Here is a 19886-nt window from a genome sequence, read left to right as displayed (position 1 = left end):
AAGGTCACCATTCTCTATAGAACAACACCCCACCAAACAGATGAGATGACATGAGGCAATGCAAGGGAACCTTTTGCAGATCTCCATAGCGTTGAACCGACTCTGAGAGTCCTGTCTTCAGTCTAGTCAGATGAAGATGATCTTGCTGTGAAAACAAGGAAATAAGAACGAAGATTAATGACAATTATCTTAATTTATGTCTCTGCTTCTGTGTATTTAATTAGATACAACGTCTGGAAAAAAAAGCTTTTTAACCCGTGTAGAGCCAGTGATGATGTCAGAGAGTTGTTTGATGAGTTGACTGGTGCTGGTGATGACATTGTTGGTTTGCTGCTGTGTAGAATGTCTGGAATTGAAGAGAAAGAGAGCCAGAGAGAATGACATAAATACATAGAGAAAGAAAGAAAGAGTGTGAAAGAGAAAGCGAGTGAGATAGAGAAGGAGAGAGTGAAAGAGAGAGAAAGAGACACACATAGTCTTTAGCCTCTAAGGTGGTATGAGTGAGGTTATTCTCGGGGTCGTGAACTCTGGAGGAAGTGGCAGGACATGGCAGCTTTTATCCCCTGCCGCTGGATTCTGGAACGAACAGTGTGCATTCTGGGCTGGCCTGGGCGATGGGCGACTCTTCCATGGGAGAGATAAGTTCAACCAATTAAGTGAATCAATATTAACGACAGTCTGACAGAGCAGAGGTAGGGCTAGGCCCTATCCAGTGGCACAGTGAGGGGCGCTGGGTGTTCTTTCTCTGCCAGGGATGAACAAATAGGAGCCATCCAAGCTTTCACCATCAAAAAACACAGAAACTTACAAACTACAGTGCTGCCCAGTGTTGGGAGGATGGAGGTGCACTCATTATGGCTATAGCTTTAAGCCAAGGACAATATGGATTTTTATGTTGACCCCAATTATTGTCTACAAACATATTTATGATCAAATAGTGGCAAACGTGTGGATGGCGATTCAATTGATAAGTATAATTTTAGACAATTCAACTTACAGTCTGTCACTCATGGCTCAATTGGCCAAACAGTACATTGTGAAGACAACACAAAAAGATGCATGCCTTCAGTAAGTTTACTGATTTCAGACACTCTTGTAATTGTGGAAATCATATTCAAATCTCTGATAGACAATATAGTCACATTTGCATGCTCAAAAACATTTTCTTGCACTAATATCAGTCCTGACTGCCTGTACAGTTTCACATTTATTTTCATGTCTCCTCCCACACACTCATTTACTGAAGCATCTCTGGGTCCTTCCATGAGAGTAGTGCCTTTTGCTTACCTTTGATATCATCAGTCGAAATTGTGCACCAATATTGTATTTTAAACGCCTGTTATATTACATAAAATGTCCTTTAATATAGACCACATGAAAAATGCAATACATTTCTTCTAGGAAGATTGCAAGCCACCCCCAAAATAATCTCAAAATGTTCACCATCATTGTAAAGACCTAGTTATTTTGCTGCTTTGATAAAGTCATTTCGGAAGATGATTATTTATTTCATGTGATTAGTGTCCCTCATTTTATGGTCAACCCTGTTACATGAACTGAACTCTCATTTTAAGGTCAACCCTGTTACATGAACTGAACTCTCATTTTAAGGTCAACCCTGTTACATGAACTGAACTCTCATTTTAAGGTCAACCCTGTTACATGAACTGAACTCTCATTTTAAGGTCAACCCTGTTACATGAACTGAACTCTCATTTTAAGGTCGACCCTGTTACATGAACTGAACTCTCATTTTAAGGTCAACCCTGTTACATGAACTGAACTCTCATTTTAAGGTCAACCCTGTTACATGAACTGAACTCTCATTTTAAGGTCAACCCTGTTACATGAACTGAACTCTCATTTTAAGGTCAACCCTGTTACATGAACTGAACTCTCATTTTAAGGTCAACCCTGTTACATGAACTGAACTCTAATTTTAAGGTCAACCCTGTTACATGAACTGAACTCTCATTTTAAGGTCAACCCTGTTACATGAACTGAACTCTCATTTTAAGGTCAACCCTGTTATATGAACTGAACTCTCATTTTAAAGTCAACCCTGTTACATGAACTGAACTCTCATTTTAAGGTCAACCCTGTTACATGAACTGAACTCTCATTTTAAGGTCAACCCTGTTACATGAACTGAACTCTCATTTTAAGGTCAACCCTGTTACATGAACTGAACTCTCATTTTAAGGTCAACCCTGTTACATGAACTGAACTCTCATTTTAAGGTCGACCCTGTTACATGAACTGAACTCTCATTTTAAGGTCAACCCTGTTACATGAACTGAACTCTCATTTTAAGGTCGACCCTGTTACATGAACTGAACTCTCATTTTAAGGTCAACCCTGTTACATGAACTGAACTCTCATTTTAAGGTCGACCCTGTTACATGAACTGAACTCTCATTTTAAGGTCAACCCTGTTACATGAACTGAACTCTAATTTTAAGGTTGACCCTGTTACATGAACTGAACTCTCATTTTAAGGTCAACCCTGTTACATGAACTGAACTCTCATTTTAAGGTCGACCCTGTTACATGAACTGAACTCTCATTTTAAGGTCGACCCTGTTACATGAACTGAACTCTCATTTTAAGGTCAACCCTGTTACATGAACTGAATTCTCATTTTAAGGTCGACCCTGTTACATGAACTGAACTCTCATTTTAAGGTCAACCCTGTTACATGAACTGAACTCTCATTTTAAGGTCAACCCTGTTACATGAACTGAACTCTCATTTTAAGGTCAACCCTGTTACATGAACTGAACTCTCATTTTAAGGTCAACCCTGTTACATGAACTGAACTCTCATTTTAAGGTCAACCCTGTTACATGAACTGAACTCTCATTTTAAGGTCAACCCTGTTACATGAACTGAACTCTCATTTTAAGGTCAACCCTGTTACATGAACTGAACTCTCATTTTAAGGTCAACCCTGTTACATGAACTGAACTCTCATTTTAAGGTCAACCCTGTTACATGAACTGAACTCTCATTTTAAGGTCAACCCTGTTACATGAACTGAACTCTCATTTTAAGGTCAACCCTGTTACATGAACTGAACTCTCATTTTAAGGTCAACCCTGTTACATGAACTGAACTCTAATTTTAAGGTCAACCCTGTTACATGAACTGAACTCTCATTTTAAGGTCAACCCTGTTACATGAACTGAACTCTCATTTTAAGGTCAACCCTGTTACATGAACTGAACTCTCATTTTAAGGTCAACCCTGTTACATGAACTGAACTCTCATTTTAATATGATGAAACTTTTCTTTTAAAGAAACAATAAACAAATCATAGTCTATAAGCAAGTGAGCTTGTTCTGCTTTTTTTGTGAAACTTGCATTAAATTGCCACTCCTTGTTGCGCACAACCAGCTTCCGTTCTCCCTATCATAAGGGGATTTAAGATTAAATCGTCAACCTGTTATGGTCAACCCTGTTACGGTCAACCCTTTTACCGTCAACCCTGTTACTTTATTTGGCAGTGAATTGGCACTTACTATAGTAATTTTTTTAATTTGACCTCTTGTTTTTATGAAGTTGGACCAAGTTACACTTCTTAAAAGGCACAGAATTGGTGGAACGACCACTCTGTCTCCAACAGCAATCAGCATCGCCAAACCAACCGTAATCTCAGTGAAATAGTGATGTCTCTGGATGAGGTTTTGTTAGTTGTTTTTAAGTGTAGGTGAGGGCTGAGGCTAGTGATATTGTGTTGAGGCAACATGGAGGATGAAACTGAACTGGTTGAAATTAAACTGTGTCTGTGAGCTCATATGACCTTAGAAACAAGCAGTCTGTCTCAACAGAACCCTGCTCTCTCTCTCTCTCTCTCTCTCTCTCTCTCTCTCTCTCTCTCTCTCTCTCGCTCTCTCTCTCTCTCTCTCTGGAATGCTAACGAGAAAGTCATTGGAGGTGACTGATTGCAATTCACATGATATTTTTACATACTTTTCTGCTGCTGAGTCCCTACTCTTGAGATCTTTGTGGGGGCGCAAGTGACTAACAGATCTCGATAGCTTTGTAATGTGATAAGTCAGAAGAGTGTGAGAGGGTCCTCTAGAGTGGGTGATGTGAACCGAGAGTTTGGCACAACACACTGCTCGGTACAGTGGCATAAACCTACACAGATGATCCATAGCAACTAACTCTCTAGAACAGGTGCAAACTGACTCATAGATGATCCACGGGAATGAATTAAAACAGGTCATAATCGATTCTTATGTTTAGTATATGAAGCATTGGAAGATGATGATAATGTTGATGATAAGTGATGTGTTGTACATTTGACATGTTATTTGTTGCATGGTTTTAAGTTAAAACCATTGAAGTACAGGTTATCCCAATCCATGTTATACAGTGAATACAGTGTAGGCCTGAGGACAACAGAATTAGGATATTCACCTCCTGTGTATTAGGTTAACTCATTTCATGCCTGCAGATCCAAAGGCACAGTCCTTCTCCACATAGATCAGTCATGTTGTTCCTGTTGTGACGTGATGGTGCATGAACTAGCCGTGAGTTTACCGTAATCCTCTGGATGTCTGAGAAGTCTTTGACTGAACCGTTAAACGATGACACATCAGTCAGAGGTTTAGCCATCCTATTAATCCCTTTGGTTCCTGTGTGTGTGTGTGTGTGTGTGTGTGTACGTGTGTGTGTGTGTGTGTGTGTGTGTGTGTGTGTGTGTGTGTGTGTGTGTGTGTGTGTGTGTGTGTGTGTGTGTGTGTGTGTGTGTGTGTGTGTGTGTGTGTGTGTGTGTGCGTGCGTGCGTGCGTGTGTGTGTGTGAGTGTGCGTGCGTGCGTGCGTGTGTGTGTGTGTGTGCATGTTTCCTTTACCTACCTAAGACACAACAGAGGGCCACAGTCAAGCTTATTGGTGACAGTATGCAGGTGGATTTAAATACAAGCTTATTAGTGACAGTATGCAGGTGGATTTAAATACAAGCTTATTAGTGACAGTATGCAGGTGGATTTAAATACAAGCTTATTAGTGACAGTATGCAGGTGGATTTAAAAGCACTTTGAGCACACTTATGATCCAGCATGGTGAACCAACTACAACTTTCAGCTGCATCAGGGTAAAATGATTGACTAGATATTTTTTCCTGGATATTATAAGTACCTCATCCAGCCCACAGCTGCGGACTCTGATTAACCCAGGATACAGTATCTGCTCCACCCACCCATTTAACAGCAGCTTTTACACGTGTTCTAGTACTACCGGTCTTGCATGAATGGGGGAAGCAAGGCTGTTTTCATGAGTGGTTTGAATGCAGAGTGACAGAGACACAGCACAATAAGTCATACACCAAAAACACAGAGGTCATACTTTCTCTGGCTTTAGGGGGCATACTTGAAGCTCAACTTATTTCTCCCTTCAGAAGCTAGCGTGACTGTACTTTTGCTTGGTCTTCAACCTCGAGATCACTCTCTATCGCACTCTCACTCTTTCTCTCTCTGAAAAAACAGGAAGTCTATTTTCCCACTGTTTTCCACTAGGTTGTCTTGGTTCTTCCCACAGTGGCCAGAGAACTACAGTGACATGGCCCTGGTTCACTGATACACTGAGGACTGTCTGTCTGTCTATTTTTCCCCTCAATTCCTCTCTCCAGATTTAGATCAATATTTGAGGACTAGGGTGGGGAGGTACGGAGAAGGTCTCTCTAGCCGTGTTCATCCCTGGGTCTCTACAGGGAGCACCAGGACAGAATGTACTGTACATCAGACCTGGGTTCAAATCATATTCAGAATCCTACCTTTAGTGTTTGATTTATCCCAGCGTTTCCCAAACTCGGTCCTGGAGACCCGAAGGGGCACGCTTAGTTTTTTGACCCAAGACGCCACAGCTGATTCAAATAATCAACGCTTGATTATGAGGTCATTATTTGAATCAGCTGTGTAGTGCTAGTGCAATAAAACTAAATGTGCACCCCTTGGGGTCTCCAGGACCGAGTTTGGGTAGACTGCTGTAGACTGTCTGGACAATCAACTTGGCAGATTTTGCAGTCGTGCGATTGTTTCATTGTTTCCATTGCGCCACTTAAACGCAGTCAAGCCCTGATAAAGTATCTGAAATGAATTAAAATAGTACTTGAACTCAGGTCTGCTGTACTGTGCAGTATTTTGTGTCCAAGATAGGCTAGAGGGGACCAGGGCAGCACCAGGCTCAGAGGCCAAGCCTGCACAGACAGCACCAGACACTAAATCAATGTTATTGCAGATCTCCACAACACGGTCTAGGGAGATTTGGTGAGTTTAGAGAGTATTTGTTCAAGGCCTCTCACGCAAGCATGCAGGCACCACAGCAGTAGTATATAGTTTCTTCTTCATCCCTCCTTCAAGCCTTGTCTATCGCTCTCTCTCTATATCATGCGATTTCATTAAATTAATTGTTCCATAGTGCTGTCTTTAAAAAAAAAAAATAGAGTATGATTATATTGACTCAAATAAACCCATGTAGCATTGTAGAAAACAAATTACTTTAGTGGAAAAATAAATTATGTTTCTACATATTAGCACAGGGCTAATTTAGCTAATGGTCTTCACAGTAAATGTTTTTTCATCAACAAATAGAAGCATATTTGACATGTTTGTTTTATCAATAATATATTTCGCAACACATTAGTTTGGTGGATTTTTTAATAGATGTGAATTTAGCAGAATATTTATTGACGGTAAAAAGGCAGTATAGCATGGTAGTACTGTGCAGTTATGTGTGGAGGTTGTTTATAGGAACATCAGTGTGTCTGATGTAACACTATTTAATATCCCATCAAAAATGTCATCATATCTTTTTATAGCCCCATGAAAAAACATAGGGGTTATTTGCTAACTCCTTGATAAATGTGGATCTGTCTCTGCAAGATAAAAGCCCTGGGTACATACAGTAATTGACAAAACGTTTCCTACAGTATCCTCCATCTATAGCTCCAGTGTCTGTACTGTAATGTACTGTATTGTGTGAGGGCTTTGCTGTGGGGAGCCCGTGGCAGAAGGTTTGCCTTATGGCTGGTTGAGGAGAGGCTCTCCGAGGCCCTCTGCGGCAGTTGGCCTTCTGTCTGTCTGTCAGAGGAGAATCTGTTATCTTCCCTCTCTTCTCCTCCCTCTCTCTTCTCCTTCATCTCACCTCTCCTTCATCTCGCCTCTCCTCCCTCTTCTTCTCCCCCTCTCCTCCCCATCTCCTCTCCCTCTCCTCTTTCTCCTCTCCTCTAAACAGTGTCCTCGTCCTCTGGTGGGTTACGGACAAGTCGCCACAGAATGCCTAATGCACTAACAAAGACAATGACACTCAGAGGGTGGGAGCGATTAATCCACTTAGACTTTTGCTGTGTGCATTTCCACGATTACAAGGACGGGTCCAATTCTATTAACCGTGAGATTGTGGTTGTAGCCGGGAGTAGAGAGGTAGACCGTGGGTGCAGATGGTCGGTTAACATTCTTAACCAGAGGTACGAAGGAAATGTGTTTTGATTTGGCTTCTTCTCTCTTTCAAAGGCGTTTGTGTGTACTGTAAAATATGCCCACCATTACAATAGTAGATGAAGACAATCCTCTCTCGTGAAAATGTTTAAAAATCCACCCCATCAATCAACCATCCTCGCTACAGTTACGGTTGTACCATTCAACCATTCAACTGCACCATTCAACCATTCAACTGCACCATTCAACCGTTCAACTGCACCATTCAATAATTCAACTGCACCATTCAGCAATTCAAATGCACCATTCAACTGCACCATTCAACCATAATTTCAAGACACTAGAATACATACAATACTGTAGCTGTTGACAGCTGACACAGAGGGGTCACATCACATGGAAAACCATTTTGTTTCTAGTAATTCAGAGCAGTGAGCCCAGATCATTGTGTATAATGGTTCACTTCCTGCATCAATATTGATGAACAGAAAGCAAAAGAAACACACACACACACACACACACATCCACACGCATGCATGCACGCACGCACACACACACACGCACGCACACACACACACACACACACACACACACACACACACACACACACACACACACACACACACACACACACACACACACACACACACACACACACACACACACACAAAGAGTCAGACAGTGTAGGTTTCCAAGGTGGTCATAAAATAAATGTTGATAGAATTGATGACATGCAAGGCAGCACAGTGGGGTGTAATGCATTTTAAACAGACACAATCATCTCAGATTGGCCACTTTGTCATCCGGCAGCAATTTTGTAATTGCTGGCAGCTCAACTAAAACAAGTAGAATCAATATCAGCTATGAAAAAGGACATTGAAACAAAGAGAAAATATTCTCTGTTCTGGAGCTACTGGGTTTAATGTGACCCTCGGCATGATTAAAGGACAGACAGGCAAGCAGCATGAACACTCAGAGGCTATGTATCACGCTACACTTTAACTGTAGCTAATGCATGGTTGCAGCAGTATGTGATGTCAATAACACAGCAATACATGGTTAGTGTTCAGACGGTTGGATAATTGAGGGAGGAAGCTGTTGATTGACTCGCTTGAGTTGCACACTAATGTGTTGATATGAATATGTAAGTACTTTAATTTCCGTGTGTGTGTGCGTGTTGTGATTACTCACAGGCTCTGTCGCAGTTCAGCAGTGTCTCTGGACGTTCCTAATGATTGAAGACTCTTCTCTAATGTTACAACTGAGATGGGGAGGAACATATAGTATTGTAAACATCAAAGACGTTCAAGTGCTTTTAGAGTAATACATCAAAAGTATAACATAAAAGACACACACACACACACACACACACACACACACACACACACACACACACACACACACACACACACACACACACACACACACACACACACACACACACACACACACACAAACATATTTACAAGACTCACCATTTGCATTGATCTGGAAAATGTTGGAGGAGGTCTCTTGAAACACGTCTTGCAGCTCTGAGGAGCTGACCTGTGTTGCTTGGAAAAGACATGATTTCAGTTCAATGGAGCATGATAAAAACACACCCATAACAAGGCAGATATTTGAGATAAAACACAACAATGTTCCATCATGAAAAGTGTTACAGTGAATATGGGGTTTAGCCTTGTCCAGGACTGTAATCCGGGTCCATCGACTATGAACCAAACACCTTAGGTAACTGCTAAATAGCTCTGAGGGAATGTACATTGTTTTCCTAATGACCTGAAGGTCATGGACATGTCTTTGCCACTTCAGTAGTCACGACAGGTAAGAATATTTATTTATTCTTTCTAATGGCAGTGAGCAGGAAGTAAATTGCTGGGAGTCGTGAGTCCAGCTGATGGGTTATGTGGGCAAGACTATTCTCCCTGATCAAAAGGACAGAATGTCACAGAGCAAGAACGCCAGAAAGAACTGATCATTGTCAACTGGGGAAAAGCAACAGCAGAAGAACATGGTGGCACACAGAAAACACAGGCCAAGGTCGGACTCTGTCTAATTCTGACCCCTAAAGTGACTTTAATTGAGTAATTGGAAAGTTATTTTTGGACATTTTTATCAGACTACTACCAGTAGTGTTTCGGCAGGTGTGAAAATGACAATGGGTGGTGGGGGATTACTGGATGGAATGAAAAGATACGGGAAAAGAAAGAGGAAGTATGTTGAACAAGCATACTGTATAAGCATTGTTCCATTAAGCTGTGCTCTAAAACCACAACTGAGGCACAGAATAACAAAAGGAAGGTTTGCAGTTCACTGAGACATATGATCGACACGTCTGCATATTAAGGGTCATTCACTTGAGTTAACAAACTATGGACAGTTTGCTGTGGTGGAAACAATAGGGATTAAGTCAAACGTACACGCTACATGATAGCGATACATTTTCAAATGGTGTCATTTTTCAGTACAATGACCTTTACTTCCCCTAGAGTGATCTACATACTCCCGCCTTCGACACACGCTTGTCCAGTTCTTCCCATCGTTATGATAAATGGCGGATGCTCAATGTTCATGCTACTTCACATGGAACCATCGCTGTCTGTGTGGAGGAACTCAGAGGGCTAAGTCATCCCTCTCCTCGCATCAGTGACCCAGTGTTTCACACTCTGCTGATGGAGGGATAGAGGGAGAGATGGAAGGATGGAGGACTACAGAAGGGTGACACAAGGTCACCCAATGATACGGATGGTCAGTGCGATTTCAGGGGGGACATTGATTACTCTGCACCATTCTACCCACTAACCAGTGGCATTACCCTGGTCACTCTTCTGTCTGTTCATGCTTGTATGCCATCTGATTAGGCTTTGTTTGTCTCTGTGAGTATGTGAGTGTTCATATATGTGTGTGGGTGTAACTTCTCAGACTACACTTGGTTGGGGGCTTAGCTAGTTGGGTTGGCTTAGCCAGCTGTATTTGAGTGTGTGTGCATGCTTATGTGTAGTCAGGTCTGCAATGTCTGTGTGTTGTCTGACCACGCCTGGTTCACGGTAGAACGAGTTGAATGTGTGTGAGACAGATATCGTGGCAGGCCCAGCCATCCACTGCAGACTGCTGTTACGTAAACCCCCCCCCTGCTGGTGGGGAAGCGGTAGCACGACGGGATCACTTCTAAGCCCTTTATCTTCCACCACCTGGATCCAGCCCCACTCTCTCTTCAATTATCACACACACACACGCACACGCACACACATACACACGCACACACATACACACGTACACGCGCACACACACGCACACACACAGACACAGGCACACACACACAAAGACCTGCTTCAAAACAGCACTCCCATATGAAAAGATATGCAAATACAGCACCATTGGAAAGTATTCAGATCCCTTGACTTCTTCCACATTTTGTTACATTACTGCCTTATTCTGAATTAAATAAATACAAATCTCAGCAAGCTACACACAATACCCCATAATGACAAAGCGAAAACATTTTTTTAAAACATTTTTTAAACATTTTTGTATAAAAAACCCCCAGAAATACCATATTTACATAAGTATTCAGACCCTTTGCTATGAGTCTCGAAACTGAGCTCAAGTGCATCCTGTTTCCATTGATCATCCTTGAGATGTTTCACCAACTTAATTGGAATCTGCCTGTGGTAAATTCATTTGACTGGACATGATTTGGAAAGGCACACAGCTGTATATTTAAGGTTCCACAGTTGACAGTGCATGTCAGGGCAAAAACCAAGCCATGAGGTCGAAGGAATTGTCCGTAGTTTGGAACCATCAAGAGTCTTGCTAGAGCTGGCCGCCCAGCCAAACTGAGCAATCGGGAGAGAAGGATCTTGGTCAGGGAGGTGACCAAGAACCCGATGGTCACTCTGACATAGCTCCAGAGTTCCTCAGTGGAGATGGGAAAACCTTCCAGAAGGACAACCATCTCTACAGCACTCCACCAATCAGGCCTTTATGGCCAGACAGAAGCCACTCCTCATTAACTTCTCTAGGGTAGGGGGCAGAATTAAGGATGAAAAGCATGCCCAAATTAAACTGCCTGCTACTCAGCCACAAAAGCTAGAATATGCATATAATTAGTAGATTTGGACAGAAAACACTCTGAAGTTTCTAAAACTCTTTGAATGATGTCTGTTAAAACAACCCAAACAGATATCTGCCATGTTGTGTAGTCAACAAAAGTCAGAAATAGCATTATAAATATTCACTTACCTTTAATGATCTTCATCAGAATGCACTCCCAGGAATTCCAGTTCCACAATAAATGTTTGTTTTGTTTGTTAATGTCCATCATTTATGTCCAAATACCTCCACTTTGTTTGCGTATTCAGTACACAATTCAAACTCATGACGCGCGGTCACTAGCTCATGACGCTATATGCATATTTTAGTAAGGCGCTCAGAGACCAAAACAACCCAAACAGATATCCGCCATGTTGTGTAGTCAACAGAAGTCAGAAACAGCATTATAAATATTCACTTACCTTTAATGATCTTCATCAGAATAAACTCCCAGGAATCCCAGTTCCACAATAAATGTTTGTTTTGTTCGATAATGTCCATAATTTATGTCCAAATACCTCCTTTTTGTTAGCGCGTTCAGTACACAATTCAAACTCATGAGGCGCGGTCAATAATGTTCCAACCGGAGAGTTCCTTTGTCTGTAGAATTGCAATGGAACAGAGCTAACTATCACGTGAACGCGCGAGACTGAGCTCGTGGCTCTCTGGCAGACCTCTGACTCATTCCCCTCTCATTCCGCCCACTTCACAGTATAAACATTGTGCGTCATTTTGACTTCTGTTGACTACACAACATGGCGGATATCTGTTTGGGTTGTTTTCGTCTCTGAGCGCCGTACTTGAATATGCATATAATTAGTAGATTTGGATAGAAAACACTCTGACGTTTCTAAAACTGTTTGAATGATGTCTGTGAGTATAACAGAACTCATATTGCAGGCAAAAACCTGAGAAGAAATTTCAACTCGAATACACAGTGTCTGTGGGGTCATATTGCACTTCCTAAGGCTTCCACTAGATGTCAACAGTCTATAGAACCATGTTTGATGCTTCTACTGTGAAGTTGGGGTGAATGAGAGGGGAATGATTTAGAGGTCTGCCAGAGAGCCACGAGCTCAGTCTCGCGCGTTCACGTGATAGTTAGCTCTGTTCCATTGCAAATCTACAGACAAAGTCATTCTCCGGTTGGAACATTTATGACCGCGCGTTTTGGAACTACTGAACATAACGCGCCAATGTAAACTCAGATTTTTGGATATAAATATGAACTTTACCGAACAAAACATACATGTATTGTGTAACATGAAGTCCTATGAGTGTCATCTGATCAAGATCATCAAAGGTTAGTGATTCATTTTATCTATATTTCTGCTTTTTGTGACTCCTCTCTTTGGCTGGAAAAATGGCTATGTTTTTCTGTGACTTGGTTCTGACCTAACATAATCATTTGGCTTGCTTTGGTCGTAAAGCCTATTGAAATTGGACACTGTGGCTGGATTTACAACAAGTGTATCTTTAAAATGGTGTAAAATACATGTATGTTTGAGGAATTCTAATTATGGGATTTCTGTTGTTTTGAATTTGGCGCCCTGCAGTTTCACTGGCTGTTGACGAGGTGGGATGCTACCATCCCACGTACCCTAGAGAGGTTAAAAGGCACATGACAGCCCATTTGGAGTTCATGAGAAACAAGATTCTCTGGTCTGATGAAACCAAGATTGAACTCTTTGGCTTGAATGCCAAGAGTCACGCCTGGAGGAAACCTATCACAATCCCTACGGTGAAGCATGGTGGTGGCAGCATCATGGGGCTGTTTTTCAGTGGCTGGGACTGGGAGACTAGTCAGGATTGAGGGAAAGATTAACGGAGTAAAGTACAGAGACCTCCTTAATGACAAACTTCTCCAGAGCGCTCAGGACCTCAAACTGAGCAAAGGTTCACCTTCCAACAAGACAATGACCCCTAACACACGCAGGAGTGTCTTTGGGACAAGTTTTTGAATGTCCTTGAGTGGCCCAGCCAGAGTTCGGACTTGAACTCGATCAAACATCTCTGGAGAGACCTGAAAATTAATGTCCAGCAACTCTCCCCATCCAACCTGACAGAGCTTGAGAGGATCTGCAAAGAAGAATGGGAGAAACTCCCAAAATACAGGTGTGCAGAGCTTGTAGCGCCATACCCAAGAAGACTCGAAGCTGTAATCGCTGCCAAAGGTGCTGCAACAAAGTGCTGAGTAAAGGGTCTGAATACTTATGTAAACGTGATATTTATGTTATATTTTATTTTCTAAATTAGCAAACATTTCTAAAAACCTGTTTTTGCTTTGTCATTATGGGGTATTGAGTGTAGACTGATGAGGAAAAAACTATTGAATCAATTTTAGAAAAAGGCTGTAATGTTACAAAATGTGGAAAAAGTGGAGGGGTCTGAATACTTTCCGAATGCACTGTATACAAACGTTGTCATGAGCAACCTCTCTCCTTTCTTTTCACTGTATTTACCCATCACTATCTGACACGACACACACACACACACACACACACACACACACACACACACACACACACACACACACACACACACACACACACACACACACACACACACACACACACACACACACATGACAACGACTAGTGGAGGGTATCTGACACAGTCATTACTCTAGTGTCCCCATGTCCCCGCAAGGTGGTCTTGGATTCCTGGCGGCTACACTGGACAGTGTCCTGGCTCTCTGCCTGACAAGCTGGCACGGAAAGAACAAGGGATGGAGGGAGTTGGAGAGAGGAAAGGAATGGAGTGGAGAGAATAGAGAAGGGTGAGGCAGGATGAAAGACCAAGATAGGGATAGAAAGGTAGCCAGGCCTGGGAACATTTTTAGATAGGCATTTAAAAATGTTTAATGTGTTTAATTGGGTCTTTTTTCTTCCTTGGTCTACTATCTGTCTCTACAGTGCTTTGGAAGAAGTCTGAAACTATAATCACGTCATGATGTCTATCAGATCTACATCCAACTGCATCACTCAGCACAATCTCCATAAAGAGAGTGCAAAGGGAAGTGATTAAAATGTGTCTTCACACTGCAGTACGACAGGTTGAGAAATGCTGAACAACCGATACAGAAGCTGCTGATTTCTCCCTACACACACGCAAACACGCAAAACACACACAGTGCTACCGTGATGAATGAAAACCTCAGCAGCACGCGAGAGACAAATTAACATCCTGGCCTTTGCAGTGTCGCTTGTCGATACGGCAAATGTACTATCTGCAACACGTTCAATTATACTCTCAAATCAGAGCGCAACTTAATCAAAAGCCCCCATCTCATTACCTTCGAGGTCAGCAGCTGTCGTTCCACTGTGGAAACTCTTCCTAAAACAGGGCCAGGCTGGGCATAGACCCACTGCAGGGGAAAAATAGCCTTTTTCTAATTTCTTGCTCCCAGAGGATGGTAGCTTCCAACTTCTAAAGACTATTTCAGTATGTGATGCCTTTTTATACTTACACACAAATAGTTTTGTTTGAGACAAAAAAGTATGCCAGTATTTGATTCGAGCGATCTAACCAAGGTCAGGTCATTTTCAGATAATTCTCACAATCTTGTGTTAACTCCCATAGCTAACTTGGTTTTTAGTCTTCCGAACAATCTACTTACTGTAAGTTCAACACTCGAACAGTCACACTACGCAACTAAACACAGACCATGTTGGGTTGCTATAAAACATGCTTTAGCGTAGCCTGCATACACTGCAGTTGCTATAACAAAGTTAATGCTAGGTTTATTTGGGGGCATGATGTGAGCAGGCCTGGAGATACAGTACCTGTAGTGACAAGGCAACAAAAACACACAACAAGCATTAAAGATTCACCGTTTCAACATAGCTCTACCCTCCACCCACTCCAGAGTGATCGCTTCTCCTCTGTTGGTGTGTTCCAGTCAGGAGACATAGACAATGCAGGAGCACATTCAATGATGATCATGAAAGCGTCTTCTTCTCCTGTTCCAAAATAACAGTGCATTTAGCCAGAACACCATGCTGTTCAAGCCTTGCTGTTTGCCAGGAAGTCTGATGATAATAGTCCCTTTACAGTTCTCAATCAATCACCCACTCCCCCATCCATAACAAATTAACAATGTTGGCAAAGATAAAATACAGGCAGATAATACAACTATTTTCCTTTGATGTAGCCAACAATATGACACATGAATTGTGTCACACTCATAGCTGATATTTCAGATATCCATATACTAAATACATTGAAGTTGGAGAGGCGTCAAATGCCCACTAAAGCTAAATATAGCTCTAATGGACTTTCTTAAATGCACCGAGAAATTGTTATGAGTGTGAGCCTCTTCTGCCATCTGCTTGGTGCTAACTGGCTCTCTTTCCCCTGAATTAAACCGCTGATGCCTCATCAATGTTGCTGTATGATGCACAGTACGCAACTACACAAATATGTGTGGGAGAATCTCCTATCCATACGGTTGCCTTCTGTAGCCCTCTAAAAATACCGTCGTGAATATGTTCTGATGCAGTGAGAGTCTGACGCAAAGCTTGACCTTTCGAATGGTAATTACAAATATATCTTTCACAATACCTTCGATCATACAGATGTTGATTATTTCAAAAATGTTCTTTAAGCTAGATAAACACATTCATTATTTGTGGTGATTCACCATTGGAACTTTGTTAGCGTGCATGATTATGCATCATCAATCCGACAAAAGAAGCAAAACAAACGACCTTTAACTTACTCCCACATTGTTTTCCAACTCTTGAGCAACACCATCTCTTCCAAGCTGTACGGTATTCTACCATTCTAGTTCTAGTAACATTCTAGTTCTAACCTGAATACGTGACTCTAGACCTCTGCAAACAATTCACTCCCAGTGGCTCCAATGACATTGTCATGGCTGCTCAGCACACACCCCACTTGGGCCACTTACGGACCCTCAGCGGTACCTGTGGCTGGTAGAGTGGTCTCTCATCAAAGTCTCCTCCTAGACAAACAGCTCTCCATCCCAACCAATCCTAATGACCGGGGCTGGGGCTGTGGAACAGAGTATTAGAGGGGTCTAACGAGACAGGTCTATCCCAGGGTCAGGCCCAGAAAACAGGGAGAACATGGCGAGAAAAGGCCGAACCAACCTGGTGTGTGCTGCCGGACCAACCTGGGTTCTCTATATTGGCATTACAACTGTTCAAACACACACACCAGGAACAGCAGAGCCCAACAGACAGGTTTTCTCCACAAGCAGACAAAGGAGAGTGCCTCCACTTTTTGACCACAAGTGATCGAAGAGAAGAGATTGAAGAATAAGAGTGAGTGAATGTTCACGAGAGATCACAGACAGACACTACTAGGAGTTTGATAGACTAAGCACCCACACGGGGAGTAGAAGAGAAGAGTTGCATATATGCTGGAAGGGCTTGAAAGGTTTGGCAAGAGAAAGGAAGAGAAAGATTATCCTGACTGACAGCTCCATTAGAGACTCTACCTGGGCTTTGATCATTTCCTGAGCCCCCCTCCACTGCTACACAACTCAGTACAGCTGAGTCGCACGCACGCACACACACACACACACACACACACACACACACACAGCTCAGTCGGCGCAGGCAGCAAGAACCAGAAGCCACAAACAGCAAATCTGACAGTCTCCGGCCTGCTGAAATGGCCCCGGCTTCACTGTGATCAAAGCTACTCTCTCTGATGGCACAGACCCCCATCTGTCTCCCCATAACACTGAGGCTGCCAGTCTGCTCTTTATACACTAGGGAGAGAGGGAGCGAGCGACAGAGAGAGAGATATGGGGAAATAAAGGGAGAGAAAGGGGGAAAGAGAGAATGAGATATAAGAGGATAGAGTGAGAAAGAGGGAGGGAGAGAGAGGAAGCGAGAGAGAGAGATAGAGTTGGGGGAAAGAGAGAAAGAGATGGGGAGAGAGAAAGAGAGACAGAGAGGGGGGAGAGAGACTGTCACTGAGTGAATGTGAACACTTCTTTCTCCCAGTTTTACAGTATGTAGGAGTTAAGAGACAAAAGAGCTTGTTTGATGTTTGTTTGCTCCTGTCAAATTCATCTTACTTCACTGGGTATTTGAGCTACACCATAATGCCGTGTACCAGCAACTCTTACTGGAGTGTCAGCTGTGATCACTGTTAAAATGAACTGTATAGCACAGGAACAAAAGTATGAATACATACACAGAGCATATCAAATATAAAGAGGCACACACATGCGCACATTCTCACACACACACACACACACACACACACACACACACACACACACACACACACACACACACACACACACGCACACACATGCACACACGCACACACACACGGTGAGGGTAGTGAACAATATACAATACTCATACCCATTGGAGACCTGCCTTAATCTAGCCCTACTACAAGGCTAATGTGTGAAAGGTGAAAGGTCATGGAGTACAGCAGCGACGCTGGCAAACACCCCGTCATAACTGCCAGACTGACCCATGACCCCTAACACTCTCCAAGTTCCTGACACCACACTACAAATCTGCTTCAGGTCATTAGCGCGATAACACTCCTTTGATATAGGATATCTGTTGTGAGCTGTAGAGTGGATATTCCCTCCAAACCAGTACATATTCCCCCCAAACCAGTACATATTCCCTCCAAACCAGTACATATTCCCCCCCAAACCAGTACATATTCCCTCCAAACCAGTACATATTCCCTCCAAACCAGTGCATATTCCCTCCAAACCAGTGCATATTCCCTCCAAACCAGTGCATATTCCCTCCAAACCAGTGCATATTCCCTCCTAACCAGTACATATTCACTCCAAACCAGTGCATATTCCCTCCAAACCAGTGCATATTCCCTCCAAACCAGTGCATATTTCCTCCAAACCAGTACATATTCCCTCCAAACCAGTACATATTCCCTCCAAACCAGTGCATATTCCCTCCAAACCAGTACATATTCCCTCCAAACCAGTGCATATTCCCTTCAAACCAGTGCATATTCCCTCCAAACCAGTACATATTTCCTCCAAACCAGTGCATATTCCCTCCAAACCAGTGCATATTCCCTCCAAACCAGTGCATATTCCCTCCAAACCAGTGCATATTCCCTCCAAACCAGTACATATTCCCCCCAAACCAGTACATATTCCCTCCAAACCAGTACATATTCCCCCCCAAACCAGTACATATTCCCTCCAAACCAGTACATATTCCCTCCAAACCAGTGCATATTCCCTCCAAACCAGTGCATATTCCCTCCAAACCAGTGCATATTCCCTCCAAACCAGTACATATTCCCTCCAAGCCAGTGCATATTCCCTCCAAACCAGTGCATATTCCTTCCAAACCAGTGCATATTCCCTCCTAACCACTACATGGATATGAAAAGGTCTTGAGCATATAGCAATAGCATTATCCCTTCCTGATGTGCATGGTAAAACAAAGAACACTTTATGTCCTGCCTCCCCCTACTCTTGATTTCTCTGCAGAGACCTCATACAGTATGACTTCTTGGACCTCTTCCTCCACACACACACACACACACACACACACACACACACACACACACACACACACACACACACACACACACACACACACACACACACACACACACACACACACACACACACACACACACATCTCAGTCGGCGCAGGCAGCAAGCACCAGAAGCCACAAACAGCAAATCTGACAGGCTCCGGCCTGCTGAAATGGCCCCGGCTTCACTGTGATCAAAGCTACTCCCTCTGATGGCACAGACCCCCCCGTCTGTTCCCCCATAACACTGAGGCTGCCAGTCTGCTCTTTATACACTAGGGAGAGAGGGAGGGGAGGTAGAGAGAGAGAGCGAGAGAGAGAGAGAGGGGGGGGAGATGGGTAAAAAGAGAAAGAGAGAGATAAAGTTGGGGGAAAGAGCAAGAGAGAGAGAACGAGAGAGAGAGAGAGAGAGAGAGAGAGAGAGAGAGAGAGAGAGAGAGAGAGAGAGAGAGAGATGGGGAGAGAGAAAGAGAGACAGAAAGGGGGAGAGAGACTGTCACTGAGTGAATGTGAACACTTCTTTCTCCCAGTTTTACAGTATGTAGGAGTTAAGAGACAAAAGAGCTTGTTTGATGTTTGTTTGCTCCTGTCAAATTCATCTTACTTCACTGGGTATTTGAGCTACACCATAATGCCGTGTACCAGCAACTCTTACTGGAGTGTCAGCTGTGATCACTGTTAAAATGAACTGTATAGCACAGGAACAAAAGTATGAATACATACACAGAGCATATCAAATATAAAGAGGCACACACATGCGCACATTCTCACACACACACACACACACACACACACACACACACACACGCACACACACACGGTGAGGGTAGTGA

The 19886-nt window shown here is 42.9% G+C and overlaps 1 long non-coding RNA gene across 1 annotated transcript; it reads right to left on the bottom strand.

Annotated features, from left to right (window-relative positions):
- Nucleotides 1-70: 70 nt before the first annotated feature.
- Nucleotides 71-8998, bottom strand: LOC139405819 (uncharacterized). The gene is made up of 4 exons (XR_011633919.1): nucleotides 8919-8998; nucleotides 8635-8704; nucleotides 256-346; nucleotides 71-145 (listed from the first exon to the last, which is right to left on the bottom strand). It is a non-coding gene; the product is annotated as an uncharacterized lncRNA (long non-coding RNA).
- Nucleotides 8999-19886: the final 10888 nt, after the last annotated feature.

The sequence above is a fragment of the Oncorhynchus clarkii genome, chromosome 3, assembly GCF_045791955.1.
Source record: "Oncorhynchus clarkii lewisi isolate Uvic-CL-2024 chromosome 3, UVic_Ocla_1.0, whole genome shotgun sequence".
Lineage (NCBI taxonomy): Eukaryota > Metazoa > Chordata > Actinopteri > Salmoniformes > Salmonidae > Oncorhynchus > Oncorhynchus clarkii.
This window is presented reverse-complemented; position numbering and strand designations above follow the sequence as displayed.